The sequence below is a fragment of the Notolepis coatsorum genome (assembly GCF_963971535.1).
Source record: "Notolepis coatsorum genome assembly, chromosome: 1".
NCBI classification, from domain to species: domain Eukaryota; kingdom Metazoa; phylum Chordata; class Actinopteri; order Aulopiformes; family Paralepididae; genus Notolepis; species Notolepis coatsorum.
In genome coordinates, this window is record NC_140165.1 from 1,157,025 (window position 1) to 1,171,283 (window position 14,259).

Below are 14,259 nucleotides of genomic sequence, written 5' to 3' on the forward strand. Positions count from 1 at the left end.
GTTGTGTTGCTAGTGCAACTGTGTTGTGTTGCTAGTGCAACTGTGTTGTGTAGCTAGTGCAACTGTGTTGTGTAGCTAGTGCAACTGTGTTGTGTTGCTTTGTTGTGTAGCTAGTGCAACTGTGTTGTGTAGCTAGTGCAACTGTATTGTGTAGCTAGTGCAACTGTGTTGTGTAGCTAGTGCAACTGTGTTGTGTTGCTAGTGCAACTGTGTTGTGTAGCTAGTGCAACTGTGTTGTGTTGCTAGTGCAACTGTGTTGTGTAGCTAGTGCAACTGTGTTGTGTTGCTAGTGCAACTGTGTTGTGTAGCTAGTGCAACTGTGTTGTGTTGCTTTGTTGTGTAGCTAGTGCAACTGTGTTGTGTTGCTTTGTTGTGTAGCTAGTGTAACTGTATTGTGTTGCTTTGTTGTGTAGCTAGTGCAACTGTATTGTGTTGCTTTTGTTGTGTTGCTAGTGCAACTGTATTGTGTTGCTAGTGCAACTGTGTTGCTTTGTTGTGTAGCTAGTGCAACTGTATTGTGTTGCTTTGTTGTGTAGCTAGTGCAACTGTATTGTGTCGCTAGTGCAACTGTGTTGCTTTGTTGTGTAGCTAGTGCAACTGTATTGTGTTGCTTTGTTGTGTAGCTAGTGCAACTGTATTGTGTTGTTTTGTTGTGTAGCTAGTGCAACTGCATTGTGTTGCTTTGTTGTGTCACTAGTGCAACTGTATTGTGTTGCTTTGTTGTGTAGCTAGTGCAACTGTATTGTGTTGCTTTGTTGTGTCACTAGTGCAACTGTATTGTGTTGCTTTGTTGTGTCACTAGTGCAACTGTATTGTGTTGCTTTGTTGTGTCACTAGTGCAACCTCTGGGCTGTTGTTTCACAATTATGTCCTTAAATGTTTGCGATCTAATAATGTAGGTGTGCTAACATATTTTCTTCTTGTAGGTTTTCAGCTAAGTAGCTTCGTTTGATGGAAATTGTCATCCATCCAACAATCTTGGCTCATAATCGACATCGCAAAGGAAGCAAGATGGCTCTAAATGTCTTTGGTAAGTTTGGTTTTATATAATTCTATGGTTAAGCCACCATAATTTATGGTGGTGATAAATTATGAGATACAATTTAGAGAACTTTTATTATCAGAATAATATATAACATAAAAGGTAAAACACAAACTTAATTACGTCATTCTACAGTCATCAGAATTACCCCTGTTAGTATACACTTTCCTGTCATTTATCTGTTGTGTGTGTTTTGTAAACAATGTGCTCTTATTCGGGGGGGGGGGGGGGGGGGGCGTGGATGGATTGTGTTGGGAGATGATAAGATATTTTCAAGCGTGTGCATGTCATGTGCATGTTGTACGTCACGCATGCCACCTGCTGTCCGGTGCATCGGATCCATTGTTGTTATTTGTGTGACAGGGTTTGTAATATGCTGATTCAGGGCCCCTTTCCACACGCTGCCAAGGAAGAAGACAAGTTCTAAGCACTGTCACACATTTGTTTAGTGCTGAATCGCCATTGGCTGACAGGGTCAAGGCAACGTTCAGTTTTGTGTGTGTGTGTGTGTGTGTGTGTGTGTGTGTGTGTGTGTGTGTGTGTGTGTGTGTGTGTGTGTGTGTGTGTGTGTGTGTGTGTGTGTGTGTGTGTGTGTGTGTGTGTGTGTGTGTGTGTGTGTGTGTGTGTGTGTGTGTGTGTGTGTGTGTGTGTGTGTGTGTGTGTGTGTGTGTGTGTGTGTGTGTGTGTGTGTGTGGGGGTGGGTGGGTGGGTGGGTGGGTGGGTGGGTGGGTGGGTGCGCGTGCGTGCGCTGGGATGCCTCGCTGTATCCTGTCTTAACAATAAGACTCAGCCCACCCACAGTAGCTGGCTCCAACAAGGCGACAAACGCACACCTTCCAAACACATAAACGCACACAACCAGACCTGACGACACAGGAGGGATTCTTTTCCAGCAGAGTAGAAAAATACATTATATCTTAAGGTGTAAAGTAAGCATGGATCCCCCAAATTAGAAGCTATTTGTTTTTTACTGTGTTGCAATGGCAAGAGATATTATATAGTATTCAGCTCTTCTCGACTGGTTTGTGTTTAATAATTAAATTAGATTAGATTCAAATGTATTGTCATTATACAGCACAAGTGCAGCACAACAAAAATAAGTTTGGCATCCAACCAGAGTACAAATGTAACGGTGAAGTGCAATAGTAATATACAACCTAAAGGTGATTAAACTGGGTATAAAATATATAAATGCATACTACTGGGTGTGTAGTGCTATTCAGATTTATTTACAGAGTTGTAATATTCATATGTACAGTGAAACAGGTATAAAGACCGTATGGTAGTAGTCATACTGGCTAGCAGTGTAACCAGTAAGACTAGGTTAGGAAATATATACAGATATAGATATTGTATCTACAGAAATGTAACAGGGTTATGTGCAGGTATGTACTGACAGATGTTGATAGATATATATATATACGGTAAGAATAAATACATATATATACACTACCATTCAAAAGTTTGGGGTCACCCAGACAATCTTCGTGTTTTCCATGAAAACTCAACACTTTTATATTTGTTATTATTATTATTATTATTATTATTATTATTATTATTATTATTATTATTATTATTATTATTATTATTATTATTATTATTATTATTATTATTATATCATTTGCGCAGGTTGGTGTCGTGGTGGTGGTGTGGTACGCCAGGATGTCCCTTACACACAGAAGCCGGGACGAAACCAACCTGGCAATTATTTTACTGTACCTAAGACGGCTAAATGCAGTATCTTAATTTGACCACCCATTCCACCTTTGTTCCTTTCACACGACAGACCGGCATGGCAGGATAATCGGGATCAAATCCTGGCTTTAATGGCCAAACGTGTGACAAGGGCTTATGTAGGGGTGTCCGATATTATCGGCCTACCGATATTGGCATTAAAATGTGATATCGGAACGGTATCGGTTTTCATTTCTATAACCTTTATTTATCCAGGCAAGCAAGTAAGAACAAATTCTGATTTTATTTATTTTCAAAAATATGCATAATGTTGTGTTATTCCACAACAAGAGATATGTAATGTTAACACTTTAAGTGCCGGAAACGTGTTTAGGCGTCTTTCCTAGCCATGCTCAAGTTGCCTAGGATGCCGTAACTCGTCTTTGATATCAATATTTCAAAAATCTGTGATCGGAATCATATTTCCCCTCTGCAGCCTTCACACACAGTTCTGAGCTCCTCTTAATCCTCTAGCGGTTCAAGAGCGCCATCTGGTGGCCGATCGGCAGAAGCGCCAAACAGGAAGTCATGTGGATGAAGTGGTGATCACCCATATTACTTCCGGGCACTCGCTATAGGTCCCGGGACTCGAGCTCGACACAATACATAGTGATCCGTTGCCAATAACTCGATAAACAACATGATTTGGATGTATATACTATTATACAACCTGGAAATGGACCGGGTATTTCGACATCCCATAATGGAAAACTGTCTACCCCACGCTGATCGCCCAACGGCCCGAGGAGACTGGGGTGAGTTTTAGCGTGTAATATTACCGTGTTCTTTACTAACTGATCTGATGAACATATGACCCACATTAGATGAATGGTATAACTCTGCCCACGGAATTATAAACGCCCCCCCGCCCATCCGGTCAACATCAGATGACGTGTAGTAACTTCCAGAAGTACGTCCAGTTGGAATTTTTTATATCGCACAGATTCCTATCAAACTGTATTTCATCATCAATATAATGCATTTGGGGCTATAAATCACGTTCTGGAGAAAGCTGCAGAAAGAGATGAAAACATACTTATACTTTAGACCATATTTTAGTATGAATATGTGAATGAAAAAGTTTAACGTTGCTACACCATGAACAATACATATAGGACCTTGAATGGGCCCTAATAATGGCAATCTAGCAATAGAATTTAAAAAGTTATAGCCCTGCAAAGAAGGGGACTTTCTCCATAGACAAATAGAGCTGGCGAGGGATGGTATATCATGAATTTAGCCTTAGGCAATCAAAGTGTTAATTACCTGAAATTATTCCATTTTTGGGGGGGGGGGGGGGGGGGGGACCCTGCATATATTGGTATCGGTTGATATCGGTTACGGAAAATTAAGAGTTGGAGACAATATCGGTATATCGGTATCTGTAAAAAAGCCAATATCGAGCATCCCTAATATTTAGTCTACCAGCCAAAGTTAGTTTTACAATAGGAAAGAGAATGATGTGTTCCCGCACCAGTGTGTCTAGTAGAGTGGACAAACGCACAGCCACAGACAATACTGACCAGCATGTGATTGGTGGTCATTTCCCACCCGGCTGCTGCTAACAACAGTTAAAAAAGAAATGGTTATGACATGGGAGGTACAGTGGGTTTCCTGGGGTCCTCGGCCATCGTGCCTGGGCGGTCAGGTGTCGGGGCCGGGGGGGCACCGGGCTTGGCGTCGCGGGGGGTCGGGGGGCCATTGAGGCGTGGTGCTTAGACCTTCTGCGGACCTGGGCTTGGGGCTCTAGTGGGCCAGGGGCCTGGCGGTCGGGCGGGGGTGGGTGGGGGCTCTGGGGGCTCGGCTCTGTGCATGGTGGACCAGGATATGGGGGTGTTCTGTCTCTCGGGGAGGAGGGAGGGGTCTCTCACAGGGGGATCAGAGAGGCTGGACTTTGCCCGGCGGGGCCCTGTGTGTTGGGGGGCCGATGGGCGTGGGGTGGGGCTCTCGGGGGCATGGGGAATAGCGGGCTTGGCTTGGTGGGGGGGAGTCCCCTATCCTTTCCTCTACTGGGCCTGGCCCAATTGATTCAAGGGACCCGTGTCGATGGGGGCCCGGCTACGGGCGCAGCGGCCTAAGATATGGGGGGCGCCAATGGGCTCAACTCAGGGGGGGGGGGGAGTCGGGGGTGGGGGGTCAGCGTTTAGGCGGTTTGACCCGGAAGAGTGGGATCCCGTGGGTTGTGGGTTGGTTGTGCGTGGGGTGGGGGGCTTGGTGACATGGGAGGTAGCGGGCTTGGCTCGGTGGGGGGGAGTATTGCCCCTCGCCCCTCTACTGGGTCGGGCCCAATCAGATTCAAGATGCCCGTGTCGCTGAGTGCTGGACCCCGCGTGGGACGGACCTGGGATGCGGGGGAGCCCGGTTTCTAGGGGGGGGAGGGTGGGAGGTTCCTCTGGCGGGGGTCTGGGAAGAAGAGCGCAGCCGAGTTCAAGGGGCCTACATCATTGTACTGTTGTGTTATTGATGTTATTGTATATGTTGTGTTGTATGTCTATGAGTGTTCAATAAAAATTTAAGTTTAAAAAAAAAAAAAAAAAAATGGTTAGACTGTTTAGTGATGCACGATATATCGGCCGCCGATATAATATCGGCCGATATGGCCGTTTTTTTTACACATCGGTATCGGTCCGATATCAAGATAGGGCCGATATGGGCCGATATAAAAAAAAAAATATATATATATATAAATGTTTTATCTTTTTTCCCCTCCTTTATACATGTTTTGGCCTTATAGTTTCAAAATATCAGTAATTTCTGAAAATAAGTTACAAAAGTAAAAAAATAAAAATAAAAAAAAAAGCCTTTTGGAAAATAGCTCTTTATTTGATTATCATAAAAAAGTGTTTTCTATACAGAGATATCGACATCGGTAAATATCGGTATCGGCCAGAACAGCAATATTAATATCGGTTATCGGTATCGGCCACAATTTTCACATCGGTGCGTCACTAAGACTGTTGATGAAGTCATTTTGGAGCGTTTATTGAATAATGTTCTCACTGAAACGTGCGGTCACACGGAAACATACACGACTCATGGAACATCTCACAAACCACTTTAAAAACCAATGCCTATTGCCTTGGGATCCTTTTGTGATAGTTGAAAATATACAATCACAAACCATAAACCAAACCATTTTAATCTGTAATTGTTTTAATTTACTATAATTAATGTTTCCTTATATTGTGTTGCTTTGTTGTGTTGCTAGTGCAACTGCATTGTGTTGCTTTGTTGTGTCGCTAGTGCAACTGCATTGTGTTGCTTTGTTGTGTCACTAGTGCAACTGTATTGTGTTGCTATTGCAACTGTATTGTGTTGTTAGTGCAACTGTATTGTGTTGCTAGTGCAACTGTATTGTGTTGCTTTGTTGTGTCGCTAGTGCAACTGCATTGTGTTGCTTTGTTGTGTCACTAGTGCAACTGTATTGTGTTGCTATTGCAACTGTATTGTGTTGTTAGTGCAACTGTATTGTGTTGCTAGTGCAACTGTATTGTGTTGCTTTGTTGTGTCGCTAGTGCAACTGTATTGTGTTGCTTTGTTGTGTCACTAGTGCAACTGTATTGTGTTGCTTTGTTGTGTAGCTAGTGCAACTGTGTTGTGTTGCTTTGTTGTGTCACTAGTGCAACTGTATTGTGTTGCTTTGTTGTGTCACTAGTGCAACTGTATTGTGTTGCTTTGTTGTGTTGCTAGTGCAACTGTATTATGTTGCTTTGTTGTGTAGCTAGTGCAACTGTATTGTGTTGCTTTGTTGTGTAGCTAGTGCAACTGTATTGTGTTGCTTTGTTGTGTCACTAGTGCAACTGTATTGTGTTGTGTTGCTAGTGCAACTGCATTGTGTTGTGTAGCTAGTGCAACTGTATTGTGTTGTGTTGCTAGTGCAACTGCATTGTGTTGTGTAGCTAGTGCAACTGCATTGTGTTGCTTTGTTGTGTAGCTAGTGCAACTGCATTGTGTTGTGTTGCTAGTGCAACTGCATTGTGTTGTGTAGATAGTGCAACTGCATTGTGTTGCTTTGTTGTGTAGCTAGTGCAACTGTATTGTGGGTAAGATATAATAATAATAATAATAATAATAATAATAATAATAATAATAATAATAATAATAATAATATTTAAAAAAAAGTGAGCTTTCATGGCAAACACGAAATTGTCTGGGTGACTCCAAACTTTTGAACCGTAGTGTTATGTATATATATTTTTTCTTACCGTATATATATATCCATATCTGTCAACTCGGTACATACCTGCACATAACCCTTTTACATTTCTGTAGATACAATATCTATATCTGTATATATTTCCTAACCTAGTCTTACTAGTTACACTGCTAGCCAGTATGACTACTACCATACGGTCTTTATACCTGTTTCACTGTACATATGAATATTACCTAGTCTTACTGGGGTCATGGGACGGGGTGGACTGGGGTCACGGGGTGGACTGGGGTCACGGGGTGGACTGGGGTCACGGGACGGGGTGGAGTGGGGTCACGGGACGGGGTGGACTGGGGTCACGGGGTGGACTGGGGTCACGGGGTGGACTGGGGTCACTGGGTGGACTGGGGTCACGTGACGGGGTGGACTGGGGTCACGGGGTGGACTGGGGTCACGGGGTGGACTGGGGTCATGGGACGGGGTGGACTGGGGTCACGGGACGGGGTGGACTGGGGTCACGGGACGGGGTGGACTGGGGTCACGGGGTGGACTGGGGTCACGGGACGGGGTGGACTGGGGTCACGGGGTGGACTGGGGTCACGGGACGGGGTGGACTGGGGTCACGGGACGGGGTGGACTGGGGTCACGGGACGGGGTGGACTGGGGAATGGGGTGGACTGGGGTCACGGGACGGGGTGGACTGGGGTCACGGGGTGGACTGGGGTCACGGGGACGGCGCAACGTCTATAATTTTCAGCATCTCACTGACGCAGTGTGCCGTGTTGACCACCGGGGGGTGCCGTGACGCAGGAAATCACTAGTGTGTCATTCTCTTGCATCCTTCTCTCCTCCTCAGACCACGATGAGTACCGGCCGCCGGTGTGGAAGTCCTACCGTGAGTATTGTTTTCACCACCACTCCCTTTTTCACCTTTTTATTCAGGAATTCAATATTCTTTTAAATTTGTTATTTGAAATCTTTATTTCGAACATCATTGATCTCAACATAAATAAACAAAAGCAAAAACATAACTCATTTTAGATGTTCGAAAAGGAGTAGGAAGAAGTATACACTTATTTAATCCTACCCCTTTTCCACTACGCAAATGAGTGTACTAATTTAAAAGCTTACAAAACAAATATATTAGTTCTGTCAGGCGATTAAAAAAAATTATCTAATTAATTACAGGATTTGTAATGAATTAATCTAATTAATCGCATTTTAATCGCATAACCATTTTATGCCTGATATTCTATATTCTATAATCATATTTCAAATCGCATGTGTCCGGATGGCAGAATTCAGTACTGTATCTACAAAACCTTCTGTTTAATCATCTTCCATCTATTAATTTGTTTAGATTTTTCAGGTCTGGTCAATTTGAGCATGGTGTTATTCACAGTTATTAGGGATGTCCGATATTATCGGCCAATATTGGCATTAAAATGTGATATCGGAAATTATCGGTATCGGCCGTCATACTAACTCAATTGGCAGAGTTAGCGGGTGGAAGTCGATGGGTGGTAATCTGGACGTTGTGGACAGCGACTCCTACAGGTCGGTCAGGGCGCCTGCACAGCAGAGACAGGAAGTAGCGGGGGTAGTGTGAGCCTCCCACGCGTTACACCTCGCCAATGAGAGTCGGCGCTGTCTGGTGAAATGATGCGACAGGCTGCCTCCTCGTGTACCGGAGGGCACACGTGATGCAAGGCTTCTATCCTCCCTACAACCGACCAGTGGGGGGCATATGCAAGCAACGTTCAAGACAGGGGAGGGGAGAATTGGAAAACATGAAATTGGGATGGGATAAAAATTGAAAAATAAGGAGAAAAAGTGGATAAAAAAAAGAGTGTAAAGTGAGCGTGTGGGTAGTCTCATTTGGAACCATCCCAGGGTTAGGGTTCATCTAGAGCCATATGAAATCCGTTTTATTATTTTCCAAATATAATTATTATTATTGCGGAATTTCTTAGCTTCTTGACGATGTTAACACCGAAGCAGCCAGACGGCAGACCGCTGTGTTGTGTGTAACACGCAGCGGTCCCCCCCCGCCTCCCCGGTCATGTTTGCTTTGCAAAAACGGAATTTCAGTCCAGATTAGGCCAAATTCTGCAATATTCCACGTTTTGCAGTTGATTCCATTTGTATTTGGTCAATTCCGTTATTCCGTCCGCGATTCCGTGAACGCGGATTTCATACGGCTCCGGGTTCATATGGCTCCAGGTTCATATGGCTCCAGGTTCATACGGCTCCGGGTTCATACGGCTCCAGGTTCATATGGCTCCAGGTTCATACGGCTCCGGGTTCATACGGCTCCAGGTTCATATGGCTCCAGGTTCATACGGCTCCGGGTTCATACGGCTCCAGGTTCATATGGCTCCAGGTTCATACGGCTCCGGGTTCATATGGCTCCGGGTTCATACGGCTCCGGGTTCATATGGCTCCAGGTTCATATGGCTCCAGGTTCATATGGCTCCAGGTTCATACGGCTCCGGGTTCATATGGCTCCGGGTTCATACGGCTCCGGGTTCATATGGCTCCAGGTTCATATGGCTCCAGGTTCATATGGCTCCAGGTTCATATGGCTCCAGGTTCATATGGCTCCAGGTTCATATGGCTCCAGGTTCATATGGCTCCAGGTTCATATGGCTCCAGGTTCATCCCAGGGTTCTGCTGCCGCTGACCGTGTGTTTTGTGTTCGTTGCACCAGTGTACCAGCTCCAGCAGGAGGCGCCACATCCACGCAGGCTCACGTGCACCTGTGAGGTGAGGACACACGCATACACGCGCACACACGCGCACGCACGCACGCCCACACACACACACACACACACGCACACACACACACACTAAGGCTGTTTCCCCGAAGCCTGTTTTTGGGATTCGAACTTCGTCAGGGTTTTTCGAACGAACGTTCGAACCTTCGTTTAACATTTTAAAAAAACATTTCTAATTTCTTTTAAATAATCTTTTTAAATAATTTAAAATTATTATTTTTTTTATAAATATCCTCAAACTAAATCCTCAATTTGAATAAGGTGATTAATCTGATTAAATTAGTTTTTTCTTTTTTTATTAAATCAACTTTCCAGACCCAGCCCAGGGAGAAGCCCCAGCCCAACTAAATCAATTAAATCAACTTTCTTTAATGCATACAACTCATCAGTTTATTTTAATACTATAATATTAGTGTAGCCTAATCTTTATCTGCAACTGTGAAGAAAAACCAGAATGAAAAAAAAAAAAAAAAATTCAAATGTTGATTTAGAATTCGAATGCCAACATAACGAACCAAGGCTCAGCCCTAACACACACACACACACACACACACACACACACACACACACACACACACACACACACACACACACACACACACACAGAGACACACACACACACACATACAGACTACATTAGGGGGGGGGGGGGGAGATACATCCTCTATTCATCCTTTCATCCATCCTCCATCTCTGGCTTTTTGTCATCCATCTGCTTTAACCCTTTCACTGCCACACGACAGCCGGTTAACCCTTTCACTGTGACAATACAGAAGGTTAGCCCTTTACTATCACACAACCGACGTCGATGCTCCATCATTAGCATCATTAGCTCCGCGGATGGGCCGAGTTCGGTAGACGTGGCGTGGTAGTGAAAGGGTTAACCTTCTGTAGTGTGGTAGTGAAAGGGTTAACCTTCTGTAGCGTGGTAGTGAAAGGGTTAACCTTCTGTAGTGTGGTAGTGAAAGAGTTAACCTTCTGTAGTGTGGTAGTGAAAGGTTAACCTTCTGCAGTGTGGTAGTGAAAGGTTAACCGTCTGTAGTGTGGTAGTGAAAGGGTTAACCTTCTGTAGTGTGGTAGTGAAATGTTAACCTTCTGTAGTGTGGTAGTGAAAGGGTTAACCTTCTGTAGTGTGGTAGTGAAAGGTTAACCGTCTGTAGTGTGGTAGTGAAAGGGTTAACCTTCTGTAGTGTGGTAGTGAAAGGTTAACCTTCTGTAGTGTGGTAGTGAAAGGGTTAACCGTCTGTAGTGTGGTAGTGAAAGGTTAACCTTCTGTAGTGTGGTAGTGAAAGGGTTAACCTTCTGTAGTATGGTAGTGAAAGGGTTAACCTTCTGTGGTGTAATAGTGAAAGGTTAACCGTCTGTAGTGTGGTAGTGAAAGGTTAACCTTCTGTAGTGTGGTAGTGAAAGGGTTAACCTTCTGTAGTATGGTAGTGAAAGGGTTAACCTTCTGTGGTGTAATAGTGAAAGGTTAACCTTCTGTAATGTGGTAGTGAAAGGTTAACCTTCTGTAGTGTGGTAAAGGGTTAACCTTCTGTAGTGTGGTAGTGAAAGGTTAACCTTCTGTAGTGTGGTAGTGAAAGGTTAACCGTCTGTAGTGTGGTAGTGAAAGGTTAACCTGTAGTGTGGTAGTGAAAGGTTAACCTTCTGTAGTGTGGTAGTGAAAGGGTTAACCTTCTGTAGTGTGGTAGTGAAAGGTTAACCTTCTGTAGTGTGGTAGTGAAAGGTTAACCTTATGTAGTGTGGTAGTGAAAGGTTAACCGTCTGTAGTGTGGTAGTGAAAGGTTAACCTTCTGTAGTGTGATAGTGAAAGGGTTAACCTTCTGTAGTGTGGTAGTGAAAGGTTAACCTTCTGTAGTGTGGTAGTGAAAGGGTTAACCTGTAGTGTGGTAGTGAAAGGGTTAACCTTCTGTAGTGTGGTAGTGAAAGGTTAACCTTCTGTAGTGTGGTAGTGAAAGGGTTAACCTTCTGTAGTGTGGTAGTGAAAGGTTAACCTTCTGTAGTGTGGTAGTGAAAGGTTAACCGTCTGTAGTGTGGTAGTGAAAGGGTTAACCTTCTGTAGTGTGGTAGTGACAGGTTAACCTTCTGTAGTGTGGTAGTGAAAGGGTTAACCTTCTGTAATGTGGTAGTGAAAGGTTAACCTGTAGTGTGGTAGTGAAAGTGTTAACCTTCTGTAGTGTGGTAGTGAAAGGGTTAACCGTCTGTAGTGTGGTAGTGAAAGGTTAACCTGTAGTGTGGTAGTGAAAGTGTTAACCTTCTGTAGTGTGGTAGTGAAAGGGTTAACCTTCTGTAGTGTGGTAGTGAAAGGTTAACCGTCTGTAGTGTGGTAGTGAAAGGGTTAACCTTCTGTAGTGTGGTAGTGAAAGGTTAACCTTCTGTAGTGTGGTAGTGAAAGGGTTAACCGTCTGTAGTGTGGTAGTGAAAGGTTAACCTTCTGTAGTGTGGTAGTGAAAGGGTTAACCTTCTGTAGTATGGTAGTGAAAGGGTTAACCTTCTGTGGTGTAATAGTGAAAGGTTAACCTTCTGTAATGTGGTAGTGAAAGGTTAACCTTCTGTATTGTGGTAAAGGGTTAACCTTCTGTAGTGTGGTAGTGAAAGGGTTAACCATCTGTAGTGTGGTAGTGAAAGGGTTAACCTTCTGTAGTGTGGTAGTGAAAGGGTTAACCGTCTGTAGTGTGGTAGTGAAAGGTTAACCTTCTGTAGTGTGGTAGTGAAAGGGTTAACCTTCTGTAGTGTGGTAGTGAAAGGTTAACCTTCTGTAGTGTGGTAGTGAAAGGTTAACTGTCTGTAGTGTGGTAGTGAAAGGGTTAACCTTCTGTAGTGTGGTAGTGAAATGTTAACCTTCTGTAGTGTGGTAGTGAAAGGGTTAACCTTCTGTAGTGTGGTAGTGAAATGTTAACCTTCTGTAGTGTGGTAGTGAAAGGGTTAACCTTCTGTAGTGTGGTAGTGAAATGTTAACCGTCTGTAGTGTGGTAGTGAAAGGTTAACTGTCTGTAGTCTGGTAGTGAAAGGGTTAACCTTCTGTAGTGTGGTAGTGAAAGGGTTAACCTTCTGTAGTGTGGTAGTGAAAGGGTTAACCTTCTGTAGTGTGGTAGTGAAAGGTTAACTGTCTGTAGTGTGGTAGTGAAAGGTTAACCGTCTGTAGTGTGGTAGTGAAAGGGTTAACCTTCTGTAGTGTGGTAGTGAAAGGTTAACTGTCTGTAGTGTGGTAGTGAAAGGTTAACCGTCTGTAGTGTGGTAGTGAAAGGGTTAACCTGTCTGTAGTGTGGTAGTGAAAGGGTTAACCTTCTGTAGTGTGGTAGTGAAAGGTTAACTGTCTGTAGTGTGGTAGTGAAAGGTTAACCTTCTGTAGTGTGGTAGTGAAAGGTTAACCTTCTGTAGTGTGGTAGTGAAAGGTTAACCTTCTGTAGTGTGGTAGTGAAAGGTTAACCTTCTGTAGTGTGGTAGTGAAAGGTTAACCTTCTGTAGTGTGGTAGTGAAAGGTTAACCTTCTGTAGTGTGGTAGTGAAAGGTTAACCTTCTGTAGTGTGGTAGTGAAAGGTTAACCGTCTGTAGTGTGGTAGTGAAAGGGTTAACCTTCTGTAGTGTGGTAGTGAAAGGTTAACCTTCTGTAGTGTGGTAGTGAAAGGTTAACTGTCTGTAGTGTGGTAGTGAAAGGTTAACCTTCTGTAGTGTGGTAGTGAAAGGTTAACCTTCTGTAGTGTGGTAGTGAAAGGTTAACCTTCTGTAGGTGAGGTAGTGAAAGGTTAACCTTCTGTAGTGTGGTAGTGAAAGGTTAACCTTCTGTAGTGTGGTAGTGAAAGGTTAACCTTCTGTAGTGTGGTAGTGAAAGGTTAACCGTCTGTAGTGTGGTAGTGAAAGGGTTAACCTTCTGTAGTGAGGTAGTGAAAGGTTAACCTTCTGTAGTGTGGTAGTGAAAGGTTAACCTTCTGTAGTGTGGTAGTGAAAGGTTAACCTTCTGTAGTGTGGTAGTGAAAGGTTAACCTTCTGTAGTGTGGTAGTGAAAGGTTAACCTTCTGTAGTGTGGTAGTGAAAGGGTTAACCTTCTGTAGTGTGGTAGTGAAAGGTTAACCTTCTGTAGTGTGGTAGTGAAAGGTTAACCTTCTGTAGTGTGGTAGTGAAAGGTTAACCGTCTGTAGTGTGGTAGTGAAAGGGTTAACCTTCTGTAGTGTGGTAGTGAAAGGTTAACCTTCTGTAGTGTGGTAGTGAAAGGTTAACCTTCTGCAGTGTGGTAGTGAAAGGGTTAACCTTCTGTAGTGTGGTAGTGAAAGGGTTAACCTTCTGTAGTGTGGTAGTGAAAGGGTTAGTCATGTTTTTTTCTTTCTTATTCCACGTGTGGTTTCCTGAGCGGGGGCTCAGGGCAGCGCTGGGGGTTGTGTCCAGGGGAACGCACTAGGGATGCACCGTTCCGATATTGGTATCGGTATCGGCCGCAGATATCAGTAAAATAGCTGGATCGGGTATCGGCCAAAAATATATATATATCGGAATATTCTTAATTTTTTTTTGATTTTTTTTTATAATAAATAAAATAAGAAATAACCATTCAGTAC

General features: G+C 43.8%; 1 long non-coding RNA gene across 1 annotated transcript; it reads left to right on the forward strand.

The window, feature by feature from the left end:
- Positions 1-945: 945 nt before the first annotated feature.
- On the forward strand, positions 946-9,696 carry LOC311245129. The gene is made up of 3 exons (XR_014620731.1): positions 946-1,030; positions 7,786-7,824; positions 9,640-9,696. It is a non-coding gene; the product is annotated as an uncharacterized lncRNA (long non-coding RNA).
- Positions 9,697-14,259: the final 4,563 nt, after the last annotated feature.